The 26,073-nt window shown below is 37.9% G+C and overlaps 1 long non-coding RNA gene across 1 annotated transcript; it reads left to right on the forward strand.

Moving 5' to 3' along the window:
• Positions 1–1,187: 1,187 nt before the first annotated feature.
• LOC118498723 lies at positions 1,188–24,125 on the forward strand. Its single transcript, XR_004901191.1, has 3 exons — positions 1,188–1,393; positions 23,185–23,191; positions 24,113–24,125. It is a non-coding gene; the product is annotated as an uncharacterized LOC118498723 (long non-coding RNA).
• Positions 24,126–26,073: the final 1,948 nt, after the last annotated feature.

Genomic DNA, 26,073 nt, shown 5'->3' on the forward strand with positions numbered 1-26,073 from the left:
GGCATACTCTGTGAAGAATAGGGGTTAGCTCTCCCTTAAATGCTTTGTAGAATTGTCCTGGGAAACCATCTGATTCATACCTTTTGTGTGTCAGGAGTTTTTTGATTACTGCTTCATTTTTGTCAGCTGTTATGAATCTATACAGGCTTTCTACTTCTTCTTCATTCGGTTTTGGAAGATTACATTTTCCTAGAAATTTGTCCATTTCACCTAGGTTTTCAAATTTCTTGGCATATAGTTCTTTGTAGTAATTTCTTAAAATCCTTTGTATTTCTGTGGTATCAGTTGTAATCTTTCCTATTTCATTTCTGATTGTGTCTTTTTTTCTTGATGAATCTGCTTAAGGCTTGACAACTTTGTTTATTTTTTCAAAGAACCAGCTCCTGGCTTTATTAACCCTTAGAACCGTGCTTTTAGTCTCTAAGTCATTTAATTCTGCTTTGATCTGGGTTATTTCCTTCCTTCTACTTGCTCTGGGCTGTCTCTGTTTTTGGTCCTTGAGTTCTTGTAGGCATATGTTAAGTTGTTTATTTGAAATGTTTCTATCATTTTTAGCTAGGTCTGTATCACTATGAACTTCCCTCTTGGACTGCCTTTGCTGTGTCCCATAAGTTTTGGATGGATGTGAGTTTATTTTCATTTTTGATTTCTTCCTTGATCTTATTTTTGACCCATTCATTGTTGAATAGAATGCTATTCAATTTTCATGAGTTTGAGTGTTTGGAGTTTTTTCCTTGAGGTTGGTTTCTAGTTTCAGTCTCTTATGGTGAGAGAAAATGCTTGATATGATTTCAATTTTCTTGAATTTATTGATTTTTTTCTTTGTGTCCTATCACGTGGTCTATCTTTGAAAATGTAAAGAATATGTTTTGCTTCCTTGGGATGAAGTCCTTTTGATGTAGGGCATCATTCAATGCCACAATATTCTTGTTGATATTCTGTTTGGAAGATCTATCCATTTTTGACAATGTGGTGTTAAAATTCCCTAGTATAACTGTGTGTGTCTATATCTTTCCTGAATTCCTCCAAGATTTTTCTTATGTACTTGGGTGGTCCTATGTTGGGTGCATGTATGTTTATAATGTCTATGTCTTCTTGATGGTTTGTTCCCTTTAGTGTGATGAAGTGTCCTTCTGGGCATCTTTTTATCGCCTTTGTTTTGAAGTCTACTTTGTGTCATATACTGTATTTTTTGGACCATAAGTCATATCTAGGTTTTAGAGGAAGAAAAGAGGAAAACAAATTTTGAGGCAAAAAATGTGGTAAAATATTTAATAACATGAATAACCATATTTCACCAACGTAAATGTAAGAGAACTCAACAGCAGCATTAACAGCCATCATTCCTCCCAAATTTTGGGGGTAGAGTGCATTTTATAGTTTGAAAACTATGGTAAGTATTCATACCCTGGCTTTTTGTCATGTCCATTTGTTGGGAATATTTTTCACTATCAGCCTGTGTAGGTCTTTTGGTCTAAGGTGGGTCTCTTGAAGGCAGCATATGTGTGGGTCATGATTTCTTATTCATTCAGTTAGTCTGTATCATTTGATTGGAGACTTTAATCCATTTTCATTAAAGATTATTATTGATAGATGCTTATTCATTGCCATTTTACTTTCTTCATGCCTGTGTTCCTCTCTCTGTCACTGTTTTTCTTCCTTTTTAAAAAGCAGTCCCTTTAGCATATTTTGCAGTGCTAGTTTGGAGGAGGTGTATTCTTTCAGCTCCCCCCCCTTTTTTTCTGTTCTGGAAAACTCTCTTATTTCACCTTTCATTTTAATTGAGAGCCTTGCTGGGTAAAGTAGTCTTGGTTGCAGGACTTTTCTTTTCATTACTTAGAGTATTTCCTTTCATTCCCTTTTAGCTTTCAGTGTTTCCATTGAGAAGTCAGCTGCTGGCTTTTTGGGGGATTCCTTGTGTGTAACTTACTTTTTGCCCCTTGTTGCCTATAATATTCTCTCTTTGTCTTGCAATTTTGCCATTTTAATTATGATGTGTCTTGGAGTGGGCCTCTTTGGGTTCCTCTTGATTGGGACCCCTCTGTGCTTCCTGGAGTTTTGTGACTTTTTCTCTCATCAAATAGGGATGTTATCCATAAGTTCTTTTTCAAACTAGTTTTCTATCCCTCCTCCTCCTCCTCTTCCTCCTCCTCCTCCTCCTCCTCCTCCTCCTTCTTCTTCTTCTCTTCTTCTTTTCTTCTTCTTCTTTCTTCTCTTCTTCTTCTCTTCTCTTCTTTTCTTCTTTTCTTATTCTTCTTCTTCTTCTTCTTCTCCTTCTTCTCCTTCTGCCCTATTATATGGATATTATTCTGTTTCCCATCTTCACTCTCTTTCAGTCTTTTTTTCCTTTTCTTCTCTTTCTGGACTTTTTCTACCTTGTCCTCCTGCTCACTGATTCAATCCTCTGCTTCATCTAGCTTGCTTTTGATCCCTTCTACTGTGTTCAATTTAGAAATTGTGTTCTTCAATTTAGAAATTGTATTCTTCATTTCCTCTGGGTTCTTGTCGATCATTTCTATTTTCTTGTTCATGTTGATGTAGTTTGCAGTAAGTTCCTTATAGTTTCCCTGTAGTTTTTGTAATTGTCAGTGAGCCCATTGAGCTTCTTTATAACCATTGTTTTGAACACAATATCTAATAGTTGACTTTCCTCTATTTCATTTAGCATTGTTTCTGAGGATTCCTCCTTTCCTTCAATTGGGGTTTGTTTCTTTGTCTTTCCATTGTTTGTTTGCCTTTGCTTCTTAAATTGACCTGTTTTGACTTCCTCTGTTTTTAGCATGAACTTCTATGGTAGGAGACCTGTGAGATTCAGTGATGCAGTATTCTTGATTTCTTGAACATGATGCTCTTGGAATGCCATTGATGCCATTTATGTTGGCTTCTGGATGTAATTGGGTTCTGATTGTGTAGGGTCGTTTTTGGTGAGTCCTTCTCTCCAGATGGTTGACTGAAGGTCACTCTACCCACCATTGTCTTGTATGCTGTTGTGCAGGTATGAACATGTTGTACTGAAGCTGTTCTTCTGTCTGTCTGAGGTTTTAAGGCTTCTTTCTTGCTATTGTTCAGTTGTTTGTTCTGGGTGCTATCCCTATAATTTAGTTGTAATTCCAAATTGGTCCTGGGAGGAGTTTAGTGTCATTCCATTCACTCCTCCATCATCTTGCCTACAATAGGTATTTGGATTTAATGCTCTTTTTCCATATTGGCCCTTGAATTGATTTTTTTCCATCAGGGTCAAAACATTTAAGCCTGTTACATAATACCTATGGGGCTATAATGAGGTGTCTTAAGTATTATTCACCAGTGTCTATTAATTAAACCTTAATGGTGATGCATACATGAAAAAGGGGATTTAATTTTTGGAAATCATTGAATTTGATTAAAATGCAATGTTTAGTTAGTCCTTTTGTTGCTAACTCTAAGTGTAGCAACTACAAGCACAATATCTGATGATTTTTAAAATTCTAAAAAGAAAATAAAAGAAACTGACAAAATCCTCTAAAAACTGAGAGATTTTATCCAAATATCTAGTTAGATACCCAGGCCTCATGCCAAGAATTCAAGAAGTAGACAGATATTGTCCCCGTGTATGGGGTTGCTTGCTGAAGCCATGTATTGGTGGTGGGCAGAACCCTCATGTCTCATAGACTCAGTGACCATGGCCACATCACATGAGAAAAATGTCCCCCATGTGAAGTTTAAATGAGATAGCTTTGTGTAATGCTGACAAAATATCTGTAGGACTCCTTCCTTCCCAAGGTCCCATAGCCTCAATCATTCCTTTTTGGGGTTCTTATGGTTTTTTAGCTTGTGTTCAGTGTCAGCTCTTCAAAGACAAGGTCTGTGTCAGATTTCCATTTGTACCTTCTGCACTTCCCAGTACAGCAAATGTTTTGTGACTCTTTGTTGAATGACTGTATGGATGAGTGATCACATGTAAAGTCTCTTTCAATATTTTTAAAAAAGATTTTATTTATTTATTTATTTAGAGAGGGAAGAGAGGGAGAGAGAGATAGAGAGAGAGAGAGAGAGAGAGAGAGAGAGAGAGAGAGAGGAAGACACATCAATGTGCGGTTTCTGGGGTCATGGCCTGCAACCCAGGGATGTACCCTGACTGGGAATTGAACCTGCGACACTTTGGTTCACAGCCCGTGCTAAATCCATTGAGCTACGCCAGCCAGGGCTTCTTTCAATATTTTTACTGTTCCTGGTAGTAATGATAAGATTTGATGTCTGATACTGGCTGACATGATGTATGATCTGAATATAGTAGTATGTTTTATCATAAATCTGACATCATGAATATAGCTGGGAACAACCTTGGGAGGCTGTAGAGGAAAACCAAAAACCCACAGAATTTTTATATAAAAATTGTGTGTTATTCTTACATCTTTAAACTTTAGTTACCTTCAAAGTACTCTTCATTTGATGCAATACACCTTTTGAGACTTTTTTCCACTGCTCAAAACAGTTTTTGAACTCGTCAGTTTGGATACTTTTTAGTGTGTCTGTCTTTTTTGTTTGTTTGTTTGTTTCACCTTTTCCGTATCAGCAAAACATTTCCCTTTGATGACTTTTTTTCACTGGGGAAATAAAAAAGCAGCTTGGGATGAGATCAGGTGAATAGGAGGATGGGGTACAGGGGTCATAACATTTTTGGTAAAAATACTGCTGAGCACTCATTGTGGTATGGGCAGCTGCACCATAAATCACCAGTCATGAAATGGGTATATGCATTGAAAGAATCTTAAAAAAATTCACTGAAGCCAAATGTGGACCCTCAACACAATGCCAGCTGGTACACCAGTACAGGTGGATTCCTAGAACACTCACCTAGGGGGGAAGCCTGCACTACCCTACACTACTTTACACTGCAGTACAAGGTGCCCACCCTGCAGAATGTAATTCTGTATTTTTGGGTCTCCCCTCATATTTTCTCACCACTAGAATCTGGGAAGATCTTAAGATAACCAGTGGGTGTTTGGGTCCAAATAGAGCCTTGAACTGCCAGGGAAAGGATTCATCAAGGGCCCTGAGTCTTTGTAAAATGGATTGAAGAAAGTATATGATTTCCTCACCAATTAGTGATAAAAGAGGTCTTGCTTTTTTCATAATACTAAATAATTACATGTTCAACTGCTTTAAAATAATTTCCTGCTCTTTGAAATTCCTAGGCTACTACCCTGGCACCTGCAGCTTGTCCACACATTGTTTCTGGGTATAACAGAAGTTCAGAGAACCACTCTATCCTAGCTTAGTCTCACAGGAGATCCATGTAGATGTATTAAATTGTGCGCCCCTCATATGGCTTGGGGAACTTGAAGAACCTGGTTACTTAATTTGATTGTTCATGGTGCTTGGAAAACATCTGCCAGTTGACTACATCTTTGTCTCTGTGGTTCCAAGCACAGATTTATCTCAAATACTAATGTTTTTACTTTATTTACTTAAATGTTATTTATATTTTATTTGTACAGTGCTTTCTTTCCCTCCAGAGAGGGAACTCAGATTAAAGTAAATGTAATTCTTACTCAGATATCAACCATATCTCATAATCTTTAGTAGAAGTAACACTCCTGATACCTTACCAGATAGTTTACTCCATATAGTTCAAGGTTGTGTTGGAGATATACAAAAAGTATAGCTTCACATGATTCCCTTTTCACAACCACTTTCTGTGAAATTGTAAGTCTATTCTGTCTTCTCATTAGTATTTTCTTGCATTTAGAGTAAGATGTACTAAGTCCCAGTATAAAATAAAGATCAAGGATTTTATTTTTATTATTGAATATATAATAACATACTTCAAATACTGAGGAGGATGTCTTTATGAGAACTAGGAAATGAATGCATTGTAACTGATGTGAGGAAGGGAAAGATTAGTATCCTACACTTTTAGGTTGGGTTTGCAAAGACTTGGCAGGCATCCCCGAAGCTGTGAGAAAGGCTGATTCTGGGCCAGCCATGGATGTCACCTTGGATGCCCAGAATTTCAGTATTGGGCTGATTTTGGCTGTAGTTATGGCTCTACAACTCTGTAGCTGGCACCCCTGCCTTTCAGGAGCAGACTATTTTATTTACATTTTTTTTATTGTTGTCCAGGTACAGTTGTCTCCATTTCCATGCCGCCACCCCACACCTCACTCCAGCCATCCCCACTTCCCACCCTTGATCCTACTCCACTTTGGATTTGTCCATGTGTCCTTTATACATGTTCCTGACAAATCCTTCCTTCCTTTCCCTCCATTATCCCCTCCCACCTCCTGTCTGCTTACTGTCACTTTGTTAATTTCAATGACTCTGGTTATATTTTGCTTGCTTGTTTGTTTTGTTGATTAGATTCCACTTATATATGAGATCATATGGTATTTGTTTTTCACTGCCTGGCTTATATCACTTACCATAATGTTCTCCAGATCTGTCCATGCTGTTGCAAAGGGTAAAAGCTCCTTCTTTCTTTCTCTGCTGCATAATATTCCATCATGTAAAAGTACGATAGGTTTTTGATCCACTCATTTACTGATGGTGCTTAGGTTGCTTCCAGCACTTGGCTATTGTGGATTGTGCTGCTATGAATATTGGGATGCATAGGTTCTTTTGAATTGGTGTTTCAGGATTTTTAGGGTATAGTCCCAATAGTGCAATTGCCGCATCAAAAGGCAGTTCCATATTTTAGTTTTCTGAGGAAATTCCATACTGTTTCCCACAGTGGCTGCTCCAGTCTTCATTCCCACCAACAGTGCACTAGGGTTCCCTTTGTTTCACAACCTTGACAGCACTTGTTTATTTTTTGTTATGATGGCCATTCTCAATGATGTGGAGTAGTATCTCATTGTGGTTTTTATTTGCATCTCTCTGATGTCTAGAGATGCTGAGCATCCTTTCATATGTCTCTGGGCCCTCTGAATGTCCTCTTTGGAGAAGTGTCTGTTCAGGTCTTTTGCCTATTTTTTAATTGGGTTTTTTGTCTCCCTGGAGTAGAGTCATGTGAGTTCTTTATATATTTTGGATTCCAAACCCTTGTTGGAGTTATCATTGACAAATATATTTTCCCACATATTGGAAAAAAGGGAACAGTTGGTTCCCTTTTCATTTTGCTGATGTTTTCTTTAGCTGTGCAGAAGCTTTTTATTTTGATGAAGTTCCATTTGTTTACTCTTTCCTTTATTTCCCTTGCTCTAGGGGACATGTTGGTGAAAATATTGCTGAGTGGAATATCTGAGATTTTCATCCCAAAGCTTTCCCTCAGATGTCATCTGATTTCTAAGTTAGGTGGCAAGAGGACCATTTTTGCTGTGAGTGGTATAGAAGGAAAATTCAAAGTTTTATTGAGTCTCAATTGAATTTAAACCTTTCAGCTAAAGAGGTGAGAACCTCTAAAGTGGTAAATGAGAAGGAATTGGTGGGGTGATCATATGGTTGGTGGGGATATTAACCGTGTTCACTTGCACTTCATTTTATTATGTTTTCATTTTCAGTCCAAGAAAAAATAAGAGAAGTTGGTCATGGAATGTAACCTCAAATTTCCAGAAATGAACTGCATTTTAGTGTTCTTGCTCTTTCTTTCTCTCTATTTTTTTTTGTTATAAATTTTTTTTTTAATATGAGTGAAAAGAATGGTGTAGTTCATTAGCTCAGCCGGTAGAGGGGAATGATGCCTGTAACCCCACATAACTGTGTGCAACTACTTCTCCAAACCACTATCTCAGGCTCAAAAGTAGCCTTGCAATCAGATGCTATCAAGGGAGTCAGGGCCCATGATAAATCCTGAAGTGACCTTCATTTTTTGAACAATGGCCATAGAATTTCTTTCTTTTTATGGCTTTATTTCTACTTCTGTGTCTTTGTCATTGCATCCTTGTCCTTCTTTTTGTGTCTGTGTCTCCTGGTAAATTCTTGGTGTGTCCAGTGTTGGTTCACTTGTGCCCATGAAACCTAAAAACCTCTGAGGGGCCCCTTTTTCTAGAACATCAAATTACACAAAAATGTTTTTCATAGGGGAGAAATGCTAGAATATTTTCACTTATTAAACCACTGATTCATCCTAGGTATGTAGCCAGAACTTATATTCGTGGCTGAGGCAAGTCCACAAACAATTATCCCCACTGTGTAGATCAGGCCACCTGATGTTTGTAGGGTTTACTTATTACTTATATAGGTATCATGGTCCTAACTTTAAAGTTCAACAAATCTGTGGGAGAAAATCTCTAGAGTGTGAAATGCTTTATCTTATTTCTAATGCTCTGACTTTGTCTCTACTTTTTATTAAAGTGTGTGCTTTAATGAAAGTCTTGATTTTGATTCTACTTAAGAGAAGCTTTTTTCTGTTATCTTGTCATTGTACTGTTCAACAGGCACTTGCTAGACTGAACATTTGCTCAAAGTGCATTCTTTGAAAGTCAGATTTAGGAGAATTTGTGAATTACAGTGCCCAATAAAACTAGGCACTAAATTCCATCTTTTACTTAATGAGCCTGAATGTAAGTTTGGATTAATATTTGATAAAGCCTTGTTTAGGGTGGCATAGATCTTAGTTCCAACAGACTAACTTGGACAGTAATTATGTATATTTAATTCAACTGGTAAATAATTGTATTAAGTCATCTTCAGCTTTTAAACTAGTCACCAAGAATCTGTAGATGATTTCAAGAGGGGTCAACGATGGTCCAAATGGGATTTGTCCCTGGGATGCAAACTTGATTTAATGTATGCAAATTAGTTAATGTGATACACCACATTAAGAAAATGAAATGATGATGTGGTATAGACAAAGAAAAAGCATCCATTAATGTTAAAAAAACTCTCAACAAAATAAGTACAAAGAAAAATTTCTCAAGATAATAAAAGCCACTTATGAAAAGTCCAAAGCTAACATCAAAATTAGTGAGGAAAAACTGGAAACTTTTTTTTAAAGATTCGGTACCAGTATGCCCATTTTCACCACTTCTATTTAACATGGAATTGAAAGTACCAACAAGACAATTAGGCAAGTAAAAAGACATCCAAATGAGAAAGGAAGAAGTAAAATGATCTGTTCACGGGATATATGTATGTGTGTGTATGTGTAATATGTACACACACACACATATGTACTATATTCTATACTATAGGATATACTATATTATAGTATATATACTATAGTATATATATAGTATACTATGCTATATGTAGTATACACTGCATAGTGTATATATACTATATGGTGTATATATATAGTATATACTATATAATAGTGTATATCTACTATATATAGTGTATATATACTATATATACTAGTATATATATATATACTATAACTATATATAAAGTTATATATATTCTGCAATATATCCACACATAGTATATATATGTATCCTTGTTGGGAACTGCTCTGCCTGGCTTCAGAAGCTGTAACCCCCACCAAGGCTAAGGCTGAGGGAGTGACCTTGGACTGTAAGCCACCAAGGAGACAAAAACTTATTTCCCCCTGGCAGGAGCGCTGCTTCTGCTCCTTTTTCCATAACTGGCCCCCAATGCTTGTTCAGTTAGCCAATGACTGGTAAGATTCCCCAAGGTGGGAATGACTAAAACAGGCATGATCATGTGGGAGGCCCCCAAGGGAAGACTTTGGGGGCTACAGCAAAGGGGGTGATAGACCCTTGCCCCTTGGCTTTAACAAAGCCTGAGTCCTCATTGTCTGTGAGAAATCTCCTAATCTGTTGGCTGCCTTACTTCCCTTGCTCCACCTAAGCCTGGGACAATGACAGAGGGTGGTGCAGCCCTGTGCTGGAAAGGGAGGGTTCCCTGGGCAATCAGGCCTAAGAAAGAATATGTAAAATCCTGTGAGACCTGCTTTGTGTAGAATGCTCTAAATTAAATGATAAGGGTCCAAGCAAGAAGTAAGTTTGTTCCTCAAAGTTTTACAGCTCTTTAGCTATCTGACACTGACTCGAAATAGGCCCTCAGAGTTCTTTGTTATCTATTGTTTGATCCTTACTGCCTGACAATGATTAATGAGCTTTTTCTGTATTCCTGTGCAAATGAACCCAATAAAAGCCCACTGATGAACAGGCTCTTGGCCCTTCTCCTTTGAGAGATTGGCCACCTTTTCTCCCCAAGCAGATCATATCTTGGTAGACTTATTCTCATCTGTGGCAGCCGGGGGGTGGGGACTGTGGGCAGAGCCCCCCCACATATCCTCACATTGTGTGTGTGTGTGTGTGTGTGTGTGTATAAAATGTCCCTAAAGACTACAAAAAACTGGTAGAACTAATTTAAAAATTTGGTACAAAAATCACTTTCATTTTTAAAATATCAACAATGATCTATCTGAAAAGGAAATCAAGTAGGCAATCTCATTTATAATAGTACCAAAGCCAATAAAATACTTTAGGAATAAATTTAACCAGGAGGTGACATCTGCACACTGAAAACTATAAGACATTGATGACAGCATTTGAAGAGGACACAAATAATTGGAAAGATAACCTGTGTTCATAGATTGAAAGAATTTCATTGTTAAAATGTATATACTATCAAAAGTCATTTAATGAAATCTTTAAAAATAATCCATACAACTCAGTTGTTAAAAAAAGACCCCCCACAAAAAACCCCAAAATAATCCAGTTTAAAAAATGAGCAAAATTTAGACCCAGCAATTCCACTGCTAGAATTGTGTCCTAAGAACCCTGAAACACCAATCCAAAAGAACCTATGCACCCCAATGTTCATAGCGGCACAATTTACAATAGCCCAGTACTGGAATAACCTAGGTGCCCATCAGTAAATGAATGGATCAAAAACTATGGTACATTTACACACAATTCTATGCAGCAGAAAGAAAGAAGGAGCTCCTACACTTTGCAACAGCATGGATGCAACTGGAAAGCATTATGCTAAGTGAAATAAGCCAGGTGGTGAAAGACAAATACCACATGATCTCACCTTTAACAGGAGCCTAATTAACAAAACAAATGAGCAAGCAAAATATAACCAAAGACACTGAAATAGAGAACAGGCTAATAGTGACCATAAGGGTGAGGGAGGAATTTCAGGAAAAAAGGGGAAGGGTTTGCAAGGAACAAGTATAAAGGACACATGGACAAAAACAAGGGTGGGGTGGAAATTGGAGGGAGGTAGGGAAGTGGGGAGGGCTGGGGGGTGGTGGGCTGGGGTGGGAGTAAAAGACAGAAAACTGTACTTGAACAGCAATTAAAATTTTAAAAAATGTTAAAAATGGGCAAAATACATAAATAGATATTTTTCTAAAGAAGATATACAAATGGCCCAAAAGTATATGAAAAGGTGCTTAAACACCATGAATCATCAGGGAAATGCAACTTAAAACAACAATGAAATGTTACCTTACATTTGTTAGAATGGGTACTGTCAAAACAAAACAAAACAAAACAAAACAAAACAAAACAAAACTGTTGTCAAGGATCTAAAGGAAACCCTTGCACACCATTGCTGGGAGTATAAATTGGTGCAGCCACAAAAAAACAGTATGAAGTCTGAAGAAAACTTAAAAGTAGAACTATCATGTTGCAGTGATTCTACTTCTGGGTATATATTCAAAAGAAATCAAATTAATATCTTGAAGAAACACCTGTACCCCCATATTCTTGGCAGCAGTATTTACAATTGCCAAGACATGGATACAACCTAACATCCATTGACAGATGACTGAATAAAGAAAATACAATATGATATGTATCACATATGAAATATACTGAATGGCATGTCACTCAGCCTTAAAAAGGAGACCCTGCCATTTGCAACAACATGGATGAACCTGGAGAACTTTATGCTAAGTGAAATAAATAAGTCAGGCACAAAAGAAAATCTGCGTGATCTCAATTTTATGTGGAATCTAAAAAAAATTACATAATAGAACATAGAACTGCGGCTACCAGAGGTGGGAGGGGGGATGGGGAAATGTTGGTGAAAAGGTGCAAAGTTACAGTTACACAGAATGAATAAGTTTAGAGAGCTAATAGACAGCATGATGACTATAGTTAATAATGCTGTACTGAATACTGGAAACTTGCTAAGAGAGTTTTAGATGTTCTCACTGCATACAATAAATGTCAACTAAGTCATCACTGACTATAATAATCACTTCACTATGAAAATGTGTATCAGATCATCATGTTGTACCCCTCAAATATACACAACTTCTTAAAAATAATTTATTTTGTTGTTGCTCTATTATAGTTGTCTGCATTTTCACCCACCACCACTCCCCCACCCACTTCGGCCAAACCCACCTCCCTCCCTTGCTTCCACACTCTCCCTTGGTTTTGTTCATGTATTCTTTATAGTTGTTCCTGAAAACTCTTCCTCTCATTGGCCCTCCCCTCTCCCCTCTGGTTACTGTCAAATTGTTCTTACTTTCTATGTCTCTGGTTATATTTTGCTTGTTTTTTTTTTTTTGTTGTTGTTGTTGATTAAGTCTAGTTAAAGGTGAGATCATATGGTACTTGTCTCTCACCTTCTGGCTTATTTCACTTAGCATAATGCTCTCCAGTTGCATCCATGCAGTTGCAAAAGGTAGGAGGCACATCTTTCTGTTGCACAGTATTTCATTGTGTAAATGTACTATAGATTTTGATCCGCTCATTTACTGATGTCCACTTAGGTTGCTTCCAGCACTTGGCTATTGTGAACTGTGCTGCTATGAACATTGGGGTACATAGGTTCATTTGGATTGGTGTTTCAGGGTTCTTGGGATATAATTCCAGCAGTGAATTTGCTAGGTCAAAAAGCAGTTCCATTTTTAATTGTAAGTCCATACTGTTTTCCACAGTGGATGCACCAGTCTACATTCCCACCAACAGTGCACTAGGGTTCCCGTACACATCCTCTCCAATACTTGTTGTTGATTTGTTTCTGATGGCCATTCTGATTGGTGTGTGTGGTATCTCATTGTAGTTTTAATGTGCATCTCTCTGATGTCTAGTGATGCTGAGCATCTTTTCATATGTCTCTGGGCCCTCTATGTCCTCCTAGGAAAAGTGTCCATTTAAGTTTTTTGCCCATTTTTTAAATTGTGTTTTTGTCTCCCTGGAGTGGTCCTGGGTTCTTTATATATTTTGGAGATCAAACCCTTGTCTGAGGTATCATTGGCAAATATGTTTTCCTGTGTAGTTGATTCTCTTTTTATTTAATGCTGTTTTCTTTGGCAATGCAGAAGCTTTTTAATTTGATGAGATCCCATTTGTTTACTCCTTCCTTTATGTCCCTTGCTATAGGGGACATATTAGTGAAGATGTCACTGCATGGAATCTCTGAGATTTTCCTGGCAATGTTCTCCTCTAGGACTTTTATGGTATCATGACTTATATGTAAGTCTTTTAACCGCCTTGAATTTATTTTTGTGTATGGTGTAAGTTGGTGATCCAGCTTCATTTTTTTGCATGTAGCTGTCCAGCTCTCCCAACACCATTTGTTGAAGTGGCTATTTTTACTTCATTTTATGCTTCTTCCTGCTTTTACAAATATTAATTGACCATAGAGAGTTGGGTTTATTTCTGGGCTCTGTATTCTGTTTCACTAGTCCATGTATCTGTTCTTAATGCTAGTACCAGGCTGTTTATATTATGGTGGCCTTGTAATACAGTTTGATGTCAGGTATTGTGATCTCTCCTACTTTGTATTCTTTCTCAAAATTTCTGCAGCTATTCAGGGTCATTTATGGTTCCATTTAAGTTTTTGAAATGTTTATTCTATATCTGTGAAATATGTCATTGGTACTTTAATAGGGATTGCATTGAATCTATAAATTGCTTTGGGTAGTTTGAACATTTTGATGATGTTTATTCTTCCAATCCATGACTATGGTACATGCTTCCATTAGTTTGTGTCTTCTTTAATTTCTTTCTTCAATGTTGTGTAGTTTTCTGAGTACAGGTATTTTACCTCCTTGGTTAGGTTTATTCCTAGGTAGTTTATTTTTCTTGTTACTATATCAAGTGGGATTTCCCCCAACCCCGACTTCTGTTTCCTGATTTCATTGTTGGTATACAAAAATGCCTTTGATTTCTGAATATTCAATTTGTGTCCTGCTGTTTTTGCCAGATTCACTTATTAGGTCAAGTTGTTTTTTTGGAGTTTATAGAATTTTCTATGTATACTATCATGTCATCTGCAAACAATGACAGTTTTGCTTCCTCTTTCCAATTTGGTTGCCTTTTATTTATTTATTTTTTCTGATTGTTATGGCTAGAACTTCCAATATGCTGTTGAGTAGGAGTGGTGAAAGTGGGCATCATTGTCTTGTTCCTGATATTAGTGGGAAAGATTTTAGTTTATGCCCATTGAGCATGATGTTGGCTGTAGGTCTCTCATATATGGCCTTTATTATGTTGAGGAATGCTCCCTCTATTCCATCTTTGCTAAGTGTTTTTACCATAATTTTGTGCTGTACCTTATTGAATGCTTTTTATGCATCTATTGATATGATCATGTGATATTTGTCTTTCTGTTTATGTGATGTATTATGATTATTGATTTGCAAATATTGTACCAGCCTTGCATCTCTAGCATGAATACCACTTGATAATAGTGTATGATCTTCTTAATGTATCGCTGGATATGGTTTGCTAATATTTTGTTGAGGATTTTAGCATGTATGTGCACCAGTGATATTGGTCTGAAGTTTTGTTTCTTTGTTGTGTTTTATCTGGTTTTGGGATTAGGATGCTGGTTCTATAAAAAAAGTTTGGGAGTCTTCCATCTTCTTGAATTTTTTGGAATAGTCTGTGAAGGATGGGGTGATCTCTTCCTTAAATGCTTTGTAAATTTCTCCTGTGAAACTGTCTGGTCCATGGCTTTTGTGTGTCTGAAGCTTTTTGATTATTGCTTCATCAGCTGTTATTGGTCTGTTCAGGCTTTCTGTTTCTTCTTCACTGAGTTTTGAAAGATTATATTTTTCTAGAAATTTGACCATTTCACTTAGGTTTTCAAATTTCTTGGCATATAGTTGTTTGTAGTAATTCTTTACAATCCTTTGCATTTCTGTGGTCAGTTGTAATCTCTCCTTTTTCATTTCTGATTGTGTATATTTGGGTCCTCTGTCTTTTTTTCTTGATGAGTCTGCTTAAAGGCTTGTTGATTTTGTTTATCTTTCTGAGGAACAAGTTCCTGGATATATTGATCCTTAGAATTTTGCTTTTAATCTCTGTGTCATTCAGTCTACCCTGATCTTGGTTATTTCCTTCCTTCTACTTGCTCTAGGCTGTCTTGGTTGTTGTTCTTTGAGTTCTTGTAAATATAGGGTTAGGCTGTATATTTGAAATGTTTCTATCTTCTTTAGGTGGGCCTGTATTGCTATGAAGTTCCCTCTCAGGACTATTTTCGCTGTGTCCCCTAAGTTTTGGGTTGTTGTGAGTTCATTTTCATCTGTTTCCAGAAAGTTTTTGATTTCTTCCTTGATCTCATTCTTGACTCATTCATTGTGTAGTAGCATGCTATTCAATCTCCATGAGTTTGAGTGTTTTGGGTTTTTTTTCTTTGAGGTTGGTTTCTAGTTTCAGTCCTTTGTGGTCAGAGAAAATGCTTGATATGATTTCAGTTTCCTTGAATTTATTGAGGCTTGTTTTGTGTCCTATCATGTGGTTTGTCCTTGAAAATGTTTCATGTGCATTTGAAAAGAATATGTATTTTGCTTCTTTGGGATGAAAGGCTTTATGTATATCAGTTAAGCCCATTTTATCTAGGGCATTGTTCAATTCCACAATACCTTTGTTGATATTCTGTTTGTAAGATCTATCCATTTTTGTCAGTGGGGTGTTAAAAATCTCCTACTGTAATTGTGTTGCTGTCAATCTTTCTTGAAGTCATCCAAGATTTCTTTATGTATTTGGGTGCTCCTATGTTGGGTGCATGTATATTTAGAATATTTATGTGTTCTTAATGGATTCACTTATTGAGTATTATGAAGTGACCATATGGGTCTCTTTTTATGGCTCTTTTTTTCAAAGTTTATTTTGTCTGCTATGAGTGTTGCTTCCCTGGCTTTTTTTTCCCTGTTAATTTGCTTAGAATATTTGTTTCCAGCCCTTTACTTTCAGTCTGTGTATGCCTTCTGTTCTGAGGTGGGTCTCTTGTAGGCAGCATATGTGTGGGTCAATATTTCTTATCCATTCAGCTATTCCATGTCTTTTTATTGGGGCATTCAATCCACTTACATTTAATGTTAGTATTATAGATACTTATTCATTGCTATTTTTTGTACCTGTGTTCCTGTCTCTTTGTTTTTCTTCTTCCTGTTCTTAAAAGCCAACCCTTTAGTATCTCTTGCAGTTCTGGTTTGGAGGAGATATATTCTTTTAGGCTTCTTCTTTGTTTGGGAAGCTGCTTATGTGGCCTTCCATTTAATTGACAGCCTGGCTACATAAAGTAGCCTTGGTTGCAAGCCTCTGGTTCTTATTACTTGGAACATTTCCTTGCCATTCCCTTCTGGTTTGGAACATTTCTATTGAAGAAATCAGCTGACAAGCCTTATTGGGGCTCCCTTGTATGGTATTTCCTGGTTTTTCCGTTTGCTGCCTTTAAGATTCTCTCTTTTGTCTTGAAATTTTGCCATTTTAATTATGATATGTCTTGAAGTGGGCCTCTTTGGGTTCCTCTTGAGTGGGCCTCTCTGTGTTTCCTGGATTTGTATGAGTTTTTCTCTTATCAAGTTAGGGAAGTTTTCCATCATTACTTTTTCAAACGGATTTTCTATCCCTTGCTCTTCTTCTTCTCCTTTTGGGTGTCCCTATTATATAAATATTATTATTATTATTCATGTTCTCCTGCATGTCGCTTATCTCCTCTTCATTCTTTCTGAGTCCCACTTTTTTTTCTTGCTCTTTCTGGATATTTCTTTCTACCTTGTCCTCCATGTATCTGATCTGATCCTCTGCTTCATCTAGCCTGCTTTGATCCTTCTACTGTGTTTGGTCGTTCAGAAATTGCATTCTTCATTTTCTCTTGGCCCTTGTTGATAGATTCTATTTCATCTTTCTTGTTGACATAGTTTGCTGTGACTTCATTGTAGTTTCCCTGTAGTTTCTGGTAGCTCATTGTGAGCTCATTGAGCTTTCCTGATAATCACTGTTTTGAACTCAATATCTGATAGTTGAGTTGCCTCTCTTTCATTTAGCATTCTTTCTGAGTCTTCCTCCTTTCCTTTCATTTGGCGATTGTTTCTTTTTGTTCCCGTTGTTTCTTTGTGTTCAGTTGGAGGTTGAAGGCAAAATGGTTGAAGACAGTAAAGACAGTGGGACAGTGTATTTTATGGTATTTAAAGTACCAATCTGTAAAGAAGAGATAGGAGATCCTTTGGATATATATAGTGTTAACCATGATATTTCACCCAACTATCCACTTTTTAGAAAGGGTGGAAAACAGATAAGACTCTTGTTGGGAGGAGGTCTAAGACTGTGAGTTGTATCTAGAAAGCAGTGAGCTTGTGGGATGTCAGATTATGAGATAAAGTAAGAGTAAAGGATAAAAAAATAGGTGTAGTGTGTGAGAGAATAGAGTTAACCACAACAGTATTGAAGTTCTGGAAACAGTGAAATGAGATAGGATCTGAGCAGGGTGCTGTGTACTATTTGCAATTGTATGGAACTGCAATTATTTAACAATAGTAACAGAGCAGCCATCATATGACAGAATCTATGTGATCTGAATAACAAGAATAGGAAGTACAGAACCTAAAGTAGTGTGTAGGGAATTTCAGGGAAAAGGGTAAGGGTTTGCAGGAACAAGTATAAAGGACAAATGGACAATAACAAGGGGGGGTGGAAATTGGAGGGAGGTAGGGAGGGCTGGGGGTGGACTGGATGGGGGTAAAAGGCAGAAAACTGTACTTGAACAACAGTTAAAGTAAAAAAAGAAAAAAGAAAGGAAAAGAAAAAAAGAACACAATTGAAGTGAAAGATACTTCAATTAAAAATACAGGGAAAAATTAAAAATACACTATGAAAGAGAGAACAAGGGAAACCAGTCAAACAATGCAATTTACCAACCAAGCAAGGAAGGCTAAACAGAAAGAAGAGAAATAAAAAATACTAATAAATAAAGATGAAAAATAATAAAAAATAATAGCAATACAAATATACATAACTTGCAAGTTCTCTGAGTAGCAAAGTGAAATTTGCCTTATTGTCTCATTGTTGGGATGACCCCTCTTTGAGTCTAACTCTGGTCCTTTCACAAGCTCCAGGTTTATTGTCTCACATGTGTGGTGTGGAGGAAGGAAAAAGGAAGAAGGAAAGAAGGAAAGAATAAGAAAGAAAGAAAGAAAAGAAAGAAAGATAAAGAAAGAAAGAAAGAAAGAAAGAGAGGAAGAACTGAGGAAGGAAGGAATTAAGGAAGGAAGAAGGGAAATGAAGGAAAGAAAGGAAGGAAGAACTAAAAAAAAAAAAAAGGAAGTCTCCTGCTGGCTTTAAAGAAGCCAAACCAGTTCTGGCTGGTCTTCCTGGCTGCAGCAGGCTGAGGGGGAATTGATAAGGTTGGGCAGGAGGTGTCTCTTGGTCAGCGGGTCAGGGTGCTCTGTCCGAGGGGCTGTGGGCATGAGTGCTTAGCCTCCACTGCTGGAGTGGGACCAGTAGTTGCTGGGCCAGGAGTTCAGGTGTGCACCATCTCCAGGGCTGTGGGCATGAGCACTCAGGCCTCTGCTGCTGATGCAGGATGGGTAGCCGCTGAGCTGTGGGTTTGGGTGTACACTTTCCCCAGGGTTTCGGGCATGAGCTTGCAGCCTCTGCCACTTTGGTGGTGGCTGTGGCGGGGTGAGAGGCGGCTGAGTCCATGGCACACCTCTGGGGTCACGGGTGAGGTTTCAGCACCCTCTGCTGCTGAGGCTAGGATTAGGGTGCACAGTCACAGTCCTGGCAGCAGAGGTGGGCCACGGCTGATGCTGGTGGGAGGATGCTCAGGCACAGCTGGGGGGGTGGTGGGAGTGGCTACTCTGGAAGAATTCCCCAAACAGCCACTGAGTGCCTCTTTTTTTTCTTCTTGAAAAATTCCTTCTGCTCAAGTCTACTGCTCCAAACAAGTGCTTGGCCTCTCATACGGCCCAACTCTCCAACCAGACCAGGGACTATCTGAGTCAAGGCACATCATGGCCCAACTCATCCCAGCTGTGTCCACAGTCCCTGTGGGTGTGCACCACCCTGTGTGTTTGCCACCTCATCCTTATTCCCCCAGGAACTTCAAGCATCCAGGTCCACCCTGAAGCTGCTCAAACCTTGTTTGGCAGGGGAGGGAGCCATTGACCTGGCTCTGTCTAATAATCCTGTGGCAGACCTGGCAGGCACAGGGCCTGGGGCTGCAGCTTCCCTGCTCCCCAGGCTGGTCCCAGGGACCTTATTGTCCTGAAGCACTTCCTTATTGTCTTACTTTTTCAATGTCCTCTAGAGTTTTGGCCTCCAATCTTCGTGTATGCTGGGATACCATTGGCTGTTCACTCTGTTCCTCGGAAGATTGGCTAGGTGTTCCGCCTGTGCGCAGGGGAAAGTGGACTCTGCTCCCACCTATCTTGCTGCTATCTTCCAGTCCCCTAATACACAAATTTATTAAAAAATAAAATTAAAATGAAAAGAGAGGTCAACTGTAACAAGTAGAAGAATAGGTAAAGATTTAATTTACAGCCAATGTTTTTTTATAATATCCTGGCACGTTCTTGTGTTCTGTTTAGGGTCACTGTATGGGGAGTCTGTCTGGGAAAGATGAAGAAGCCAAACATGTTGAGTTGTTATGGATTAAACAATGCTAAGGAAAGTCAGTCTGCTATGCAACTGTTATGTACCAATACCATGCCATAGTGAACCACAGGTATTCTAGAGTAAAATCTCTATGAGAATGCTGGGTGGGGCAGGTTGGCTCATCCAGTGGTAGTGGGAGATTGTTCTACTGGTAAATTGTGCTACCACTTTGTACAAATGAGAGAACTGAGGCTGAAAACTTTTGTTTGTTTCTAGTAAGTAACAGAGCCAAGATCCATACCCACCTTTGTGTGAGGCCTGATCCAATCACTTCCTTCTTCATATTGCTGCCCCCCCCCAACCATCCCAGGTAATCACTGTGGTCTTTGCATGGCTTTACATGTGGCATCCTTTATCTGAAGGGGCTCTTCTTTTGAACTTTCCTCTCTGAGCAACATTTTTTTCTTGCATGTCTTAAATCATTTTGCTCTCATTTATAAACTCAGATATGAAAAAAATATTGAGTAAGTATAGCAAGTAAAATTGGTTGATTTCATTTTTGGCTTTGAAAGACAAGGTGCATTCTTTCACTACGACATCATCTCTAGTTCCTTCAGTGGTTAGCTGGGGCCAAGGTTTTCTCATTTGTGAGGGTGCTGGTGGGTTCAGGCTGGAAGCACATTAAGGATTATAGAGTGCCTTGGAGAGCTACACCTAAAAGGGCTATCTGTGGGTGCTCTCACTCCCCACATCAGATAAAAGAGACCCTCCTACAATTATCGGGGTGGGTACAGGTTTGAGGACTCCTGTTTGGCAAGGTAGAGGAAAAAATGTGTTTATTAAGAAACTAGCTATGGAGCATAAATGGATGTTGAAATAGACCAGATCCAGGAGAAACAGCCCACCAGCAGATAGCCGTAAAAATTAAGGTTACAAAACAGAACACATACTTCACCCTGCTGGTCTGTCTCTGAACTTGGAGTGAGGCCCTTTGCCTGAGCTTGTTTCCCAGCTGGTGTTTGCTCCATTCTACATAGTCTTCCTAGGTTTCTCTGCCCAGCTGATCTCTTTTGTAATACTCATTTCACATTGTTTTGTGTGGGATAGCTGCCTTCAAGTTTTTCTTGACAAAATATAAGTTCCTTTTTGTTAAAGACTTCCTGGGAGAAGTTCACAGGAAAGGAATAGGGAGGTGAGGACAGAATGCAGAAAAGGACTTCCTACATTTTCTGTGGAATTCTTAACCAAGAGACCTTGGAAGATATACTTCATCTCTCCCCCACCCCCGCCACAAATAATTAATGAAGCTCTTTGAAGAATATGTTGATTCTAGTTCTACTCAAACTTTGTTCCAAGAAGAATGAAAATTCCCTTGTTCTCTATACTGAGAGACATTTCATTAAATTCAGACACAAGACAAAGTGGCCAAGAATCTGATAACATAGGATATCCAGATTACACATTATCCATGCAATGCAAAGGCTACTGGCAGAATAAGGGTCATTTTACAAAGGCAGGTAGTGACTTGCTTTGCCTAAATTAGTCATGACTCCTACAAGTTTCTACTTTCTTCAGGATTTGTGTGTGGGTTGCCAAGAGGGTAGATAGAATTTTAAGAATTTTATTTTCATACCAAGATGATTCAAGTATGTTTCCTACTTTCTATCATTGACTATGGCATGTTGAAGGTCATCGAATTTTTAATGCTCCCCCCCATAATGCATATAGATCAGGGTGTCAATCTAATTTTTCACCGGGGGCCACTTCAGCCTCAAGGTGCCTTCAAAGGGCCAAATGTAATTTTAGGACTGTATAAATGTAACTACTCTTAATAGTTAAGTGAGAGTTTGGTGCTTCTGCCAGGCAGAAACAAAGTACCAGGCTGGATAAAACAAGGTGGAGGGCTGGATTCGGTCCATGGGCCTTGTGTTTGCCACCTGTGATATAGAGTCTTGCATATAACAATGCCATCATATCCCAATGATTTTATAGAGGCAAATATGAAGAAAATAATGTTGATGGAAGAATTAAGTTTATGAGGCTTTCCTTATAGCAATAGCATTTAAGGTCTTGAATACAAGACATTTTACTATAAACATAAACACCTGGTTGTGTAATCAGCAATATTAACTTGTGGGTATGAAATTAAGCACAGAGGCTTCCTGAATATGCCAATTCATTGTTAATTATTATTATTGGTCATTTGAAAGATTCTCCACACATTCAAAGTCAGCCCTAGAGAGGCATGCTAGAATTGTGGGAGAAATAAAGGAAGAAAAGTAAATAGGAACTTTGATTTCTCTATATGTGATCATTTCTCTATAGAGAAATCATTTCTCTATAGAGAAATCATTTCTCTATATGATTTAGGCCAGGTAGATACAATGGGTCCTGCAATTCAGACCCAATTTACTGTACTGCCTTTTAAGCAGAAAAAGCGAGAAGAGGATGAGGAATAATAATTTTCCTATATTTTAATAGCAGCTATAAATGTCTTCATAAATAGGGTACTTGTTCAAAAGAATTTTTTTCTTGTATGTAATGCTAGAGTAATTAAGCCAATGGAAAAAACTTAGGAAGAATAAAATTCCAAGAGTTGACGCTTTCTGGAGAGGAGGCTGGAAAGGCAGTGATCTTTTTAATTTTAGTGCCTTGCAATTTTGCCACTCACCAAAAAACCCTTTTCTAGTTATGAGAAATGCATTAGGAACACATTAGTCTGCCTGCTGATATCTGGAACCATACTACCAGCTCTTACAGAACCTTTAATAAAATGCCTGTCACGACTGACCAGTGTTATGTGTCTCTGTGATTCTTAGGGGCACAGAGTATCGACTGGGCCCTTAGTTTTCTTGGGAGAGATGTTCAGTGGGATAGGAAATTGAAGTTTCTAAATTTATATTCCATTAGATACCTATGTTAATGATTCAGGTCCATTCTTTGGAAAACCATCCAAAAACTTTTAGAGCTCAGATTTTGGAAAAATATGTTGCTACATTCATATGAGTAAAATATTTTTATTTCTCTCTTTCTCCCCCTTTCTTCCTTCATCCCTTCTTTCCCATCTTCTATATTATGGCCTGTCAGTCTGTTCATCCATCTATTTATCTGTCTGCCCGTCTGCTGATCTATCCATTTGTATATCTGAAGTAATGGAGTGTGTTTAATTGCTTCACTTACTTTTTTCTTAGTCTCACTGGTAGAAAGCTTAGAGATAAGTTTTATGCTCAACTTCTATAATAAAAATAATAATTACATTATAAGAGCTAACATTTATTGATTACAGACTAGGCTTCTTTCAAGTGCCTAAGTGTATACTTTACAGAATCATTCCATTTAATTCTTACGGCTGTCCTACAAAGTTGCTACCAATGTTATTATGTTTTTATTACTTATTTTTTGCCCATAGAATTTATTATTTTATATTTTATTTTATTGCAACATAATTCTTATTTAACAGATGAGAAAGCTGAGATTTACTGAGACTTGCGGCTTGTGTGACAAGATAGCTTGTGTGACAAGATAGCTTGTGTAGGTAACAGCTAGTTAGTGGTGAAGCCTATGTTCAAATCCAGGGAGTCTCTCCTGCATCCTGTGCTTCTATATGCTACTGTACCTGGTGGCTCTCTTAGCCTTGATCTTCTCTTAAAAATCTTCATTTCATAGTCTTGTTATTTTATTCTTATATAATATGCTGATTGTAAAAGGTTCATTTGTTGTAAAATGAACCAAATTTGCTTTAAAATCATATGTGACATAAATAACTAAGAGAATTTAGAATAACTGTTGTTAATCCATACATTCAGAGCTTATTTCAACTGAGTGATATCAGTTTCCAGAACTTTAAAAAATTATATAATATTTTTTTACTTCAAGTTACTCTTTTTTATTAATCATTGTTCAAGTACAGTTTTCTCCGTTTTACTCCCATTCCAGCCTGCCCACCCATCCCTCCCCACTTCCTCCCATTACCACCCTCCCCCTAGTTTCTGTCCATGTGTCCTTTAAATTTGTTCCTGTAAACCCTTCCCAATCTCCCCTGAAATTCCCCCTTCTCTCCCCTTTGGTCACTGTCAGCCTGTCCTCTATTTTAGTGTCTTTGACTCTATTTTGTTTGTTTCTTTGTTTTGTTGTTTAGGTTCCTGTTAAAGGTGAGATCATATGGTATTTGTCTTTCACTGCCTGGCTTATTTTGCTTAGCATAATGCTCTCCAGCTCCATCCAGCTGTTGCAAAGGGTAGGAGCTCCTTCTTTCTTTCTGCTGCATAGATTTCCATTGTGTAAATGTACCATAGTTTTTTGATCCATTCATTTACTGACGGGCATCTAGGTTGCTTCCCGCACCTAGCTATTGTAAATTGTGCTGCTAGGAACATTGGGGTGCAAAGGTTCTTTTGTATTGGTGTTTTAGTGTTCTTAGGGTATAGTCCCAGCAGTGGAATTCCTGGGTTAAAAGGCAGATCCATTTTTAGTTTTCTGAGGAAGTTCCATACTGTTTTCCATAGTGGTTGTACCAGTCTGCAGTCCCACCAACAGTGTACCAGGGTCCCCTTTTCTCCACAACCTCTCCAACACTTGTTGCTTTTTGCTTTGTTTCTGATGGCCATTCTGACCAGTGTGAAGTGATATCTCATTGTGGCTTTAATTTGCATCTCTCTGATAGCTAGTGATACTGAGCATCTTTTCATGTGTCTCTAGATACTCTATATGTCCTCCTCAGAGAAGTGTCTGTTCAAGTCCTTTGCCCATTTTTTAATTGGGTTGCTTGTCTTCTTAGAGTGTAGTCGTGTAAGTTCTTTCTATATTTTGGAGATTAAACCCTTGTCTGAGGTATCATTGGCAAATATGTTTTCCATACAGTTGGTTCTCTTTTTATTTTGATACTGTTTTCTTTAGCTGTGCAGAAGCTTTTTATTTTGATGAGATCCCATTTGTTTATTCTTTCCTTTATGTCCCTTGCTCTAGGGGACATGTCAGTAAAAATGTTTCTGCATGAAGTATCTGAGATTTTCCTACCTACGTTCTCCTCTAGGACTTTAAGCGTGTCACAGTTTATATTTAAGTCCTATCCACCTTGAATTTATTTTTGTGTAAGGTGTAAGTTGGTGCTCTAGTTTCACTCTTTTTGCATGTAGCTGTCCAGTTCTCCCAACACCATTTGTTGAAGAGGCTATTTTTACTCCATTTTATGTCGCTGCCCCCTTTGTCGAATATTAACTGACCATAGAGACTTGGGTTTATTTCTGGGCTCTCTGTGCTCTTCCATTGGTCCATGTGCCTGTTTTTATGCCAGTACCAGGCTGTTTTGATTACAGTGGCTTTGTAGTATAGTTTAGTGTCAGGTATTGTGATCCCTCCCACTTTACTCTTCTTTCTCAAAATTACAGCAGCTATTTGAGGTCATTTATGATTCCATATAAATTTTTGAAGTGTTTGTTCTTTGCTGTGAAATATGCCATTGGTACTTTAATAGGTATTGCATTGAATGTGTAAGTTGCTTTGGGTAGTATGTACATATTGATATTAATTCTTCCAATCGATGAACACGGTATATGTTTCCATTTGTTTGTGTCTTCCTTGATTTCTTTCCTCAGTGTTATGTAGTTTTCTGAATACAGGTCTTTTACCTCTTTGGTTAGGTTTATTCCTAGGTGTTTTATTTTTCTTTTTGCCATTTCAAATGGGATTTCTTTCTTGATTTCTGCTTCTGCTGTTTCATTGTTGGTGTACAGAAATGCCTTTGATTCCTGGATATTGATTTTGTATCCTGCTGTTTTGCCAAATTCATTTATTAAGTCAAGCAGTTTTTTGGTGGAGTCTATAGGATTTTCTATGTCAACTATCATGTCATCTGCAAACAGTGACAGTTTTGTTTCCTCCTTTCCAATTTGGATTCATTTTATTTCTTTTCTTGTCTGATCGCTGTGGCTAAAACTTCTAGTACTATATTGAATAGAAGTGGTGAAAGTGGACAGCCTTGTCTTGTTCCTGATCTTAGTAGAAAAGATTTTAATTTTTGCCCATTGAGTATGATGTTGGCTGTAGGTCTCTCATATATGGTCTTTATTATGTTGAGGAATGCTCCCTCTATTCCCACTTTGCTGAGTGTTTTTATCATAAATGGGTGCTGTACCTTATCAAATGCTTTTTCTGCATCTATTTATATGATCATGTGGTTTTTGTCTTTGCTTTTGTTTATGTGATGTATTACATTTACTGACTTGCAAACATTGTACCATCCTTGCATCCCTGGAATGAATCCCACTTGGTCATGGTGTATGATCCTTTTAATGTATTGTTGAATGCAGTTTGCCTGTATTTTGTTGAGGATTTTACCGTTAATGTTCATCAGTGATATTGGCCTGAAGTTTTCTTTCTTTGTTGTGTCTTTATC

This window comes from Phyllostomus discolor, chromosome 2 (assembly GCF_004126475.2).
Source record: "Phyllostomus discolor isolate MPI-MPIP mPhyDis1 chromosome 2, mPhyDis1.pri.v3, whole genome shotgun sequence".
Classification (NCBI taxonomy): Eukaryota; Metazoa; Chordata; class Mammalia; order Chiroptera; family Phyllostomidae; genus Phyllostomus; species Phyllostomus discolor.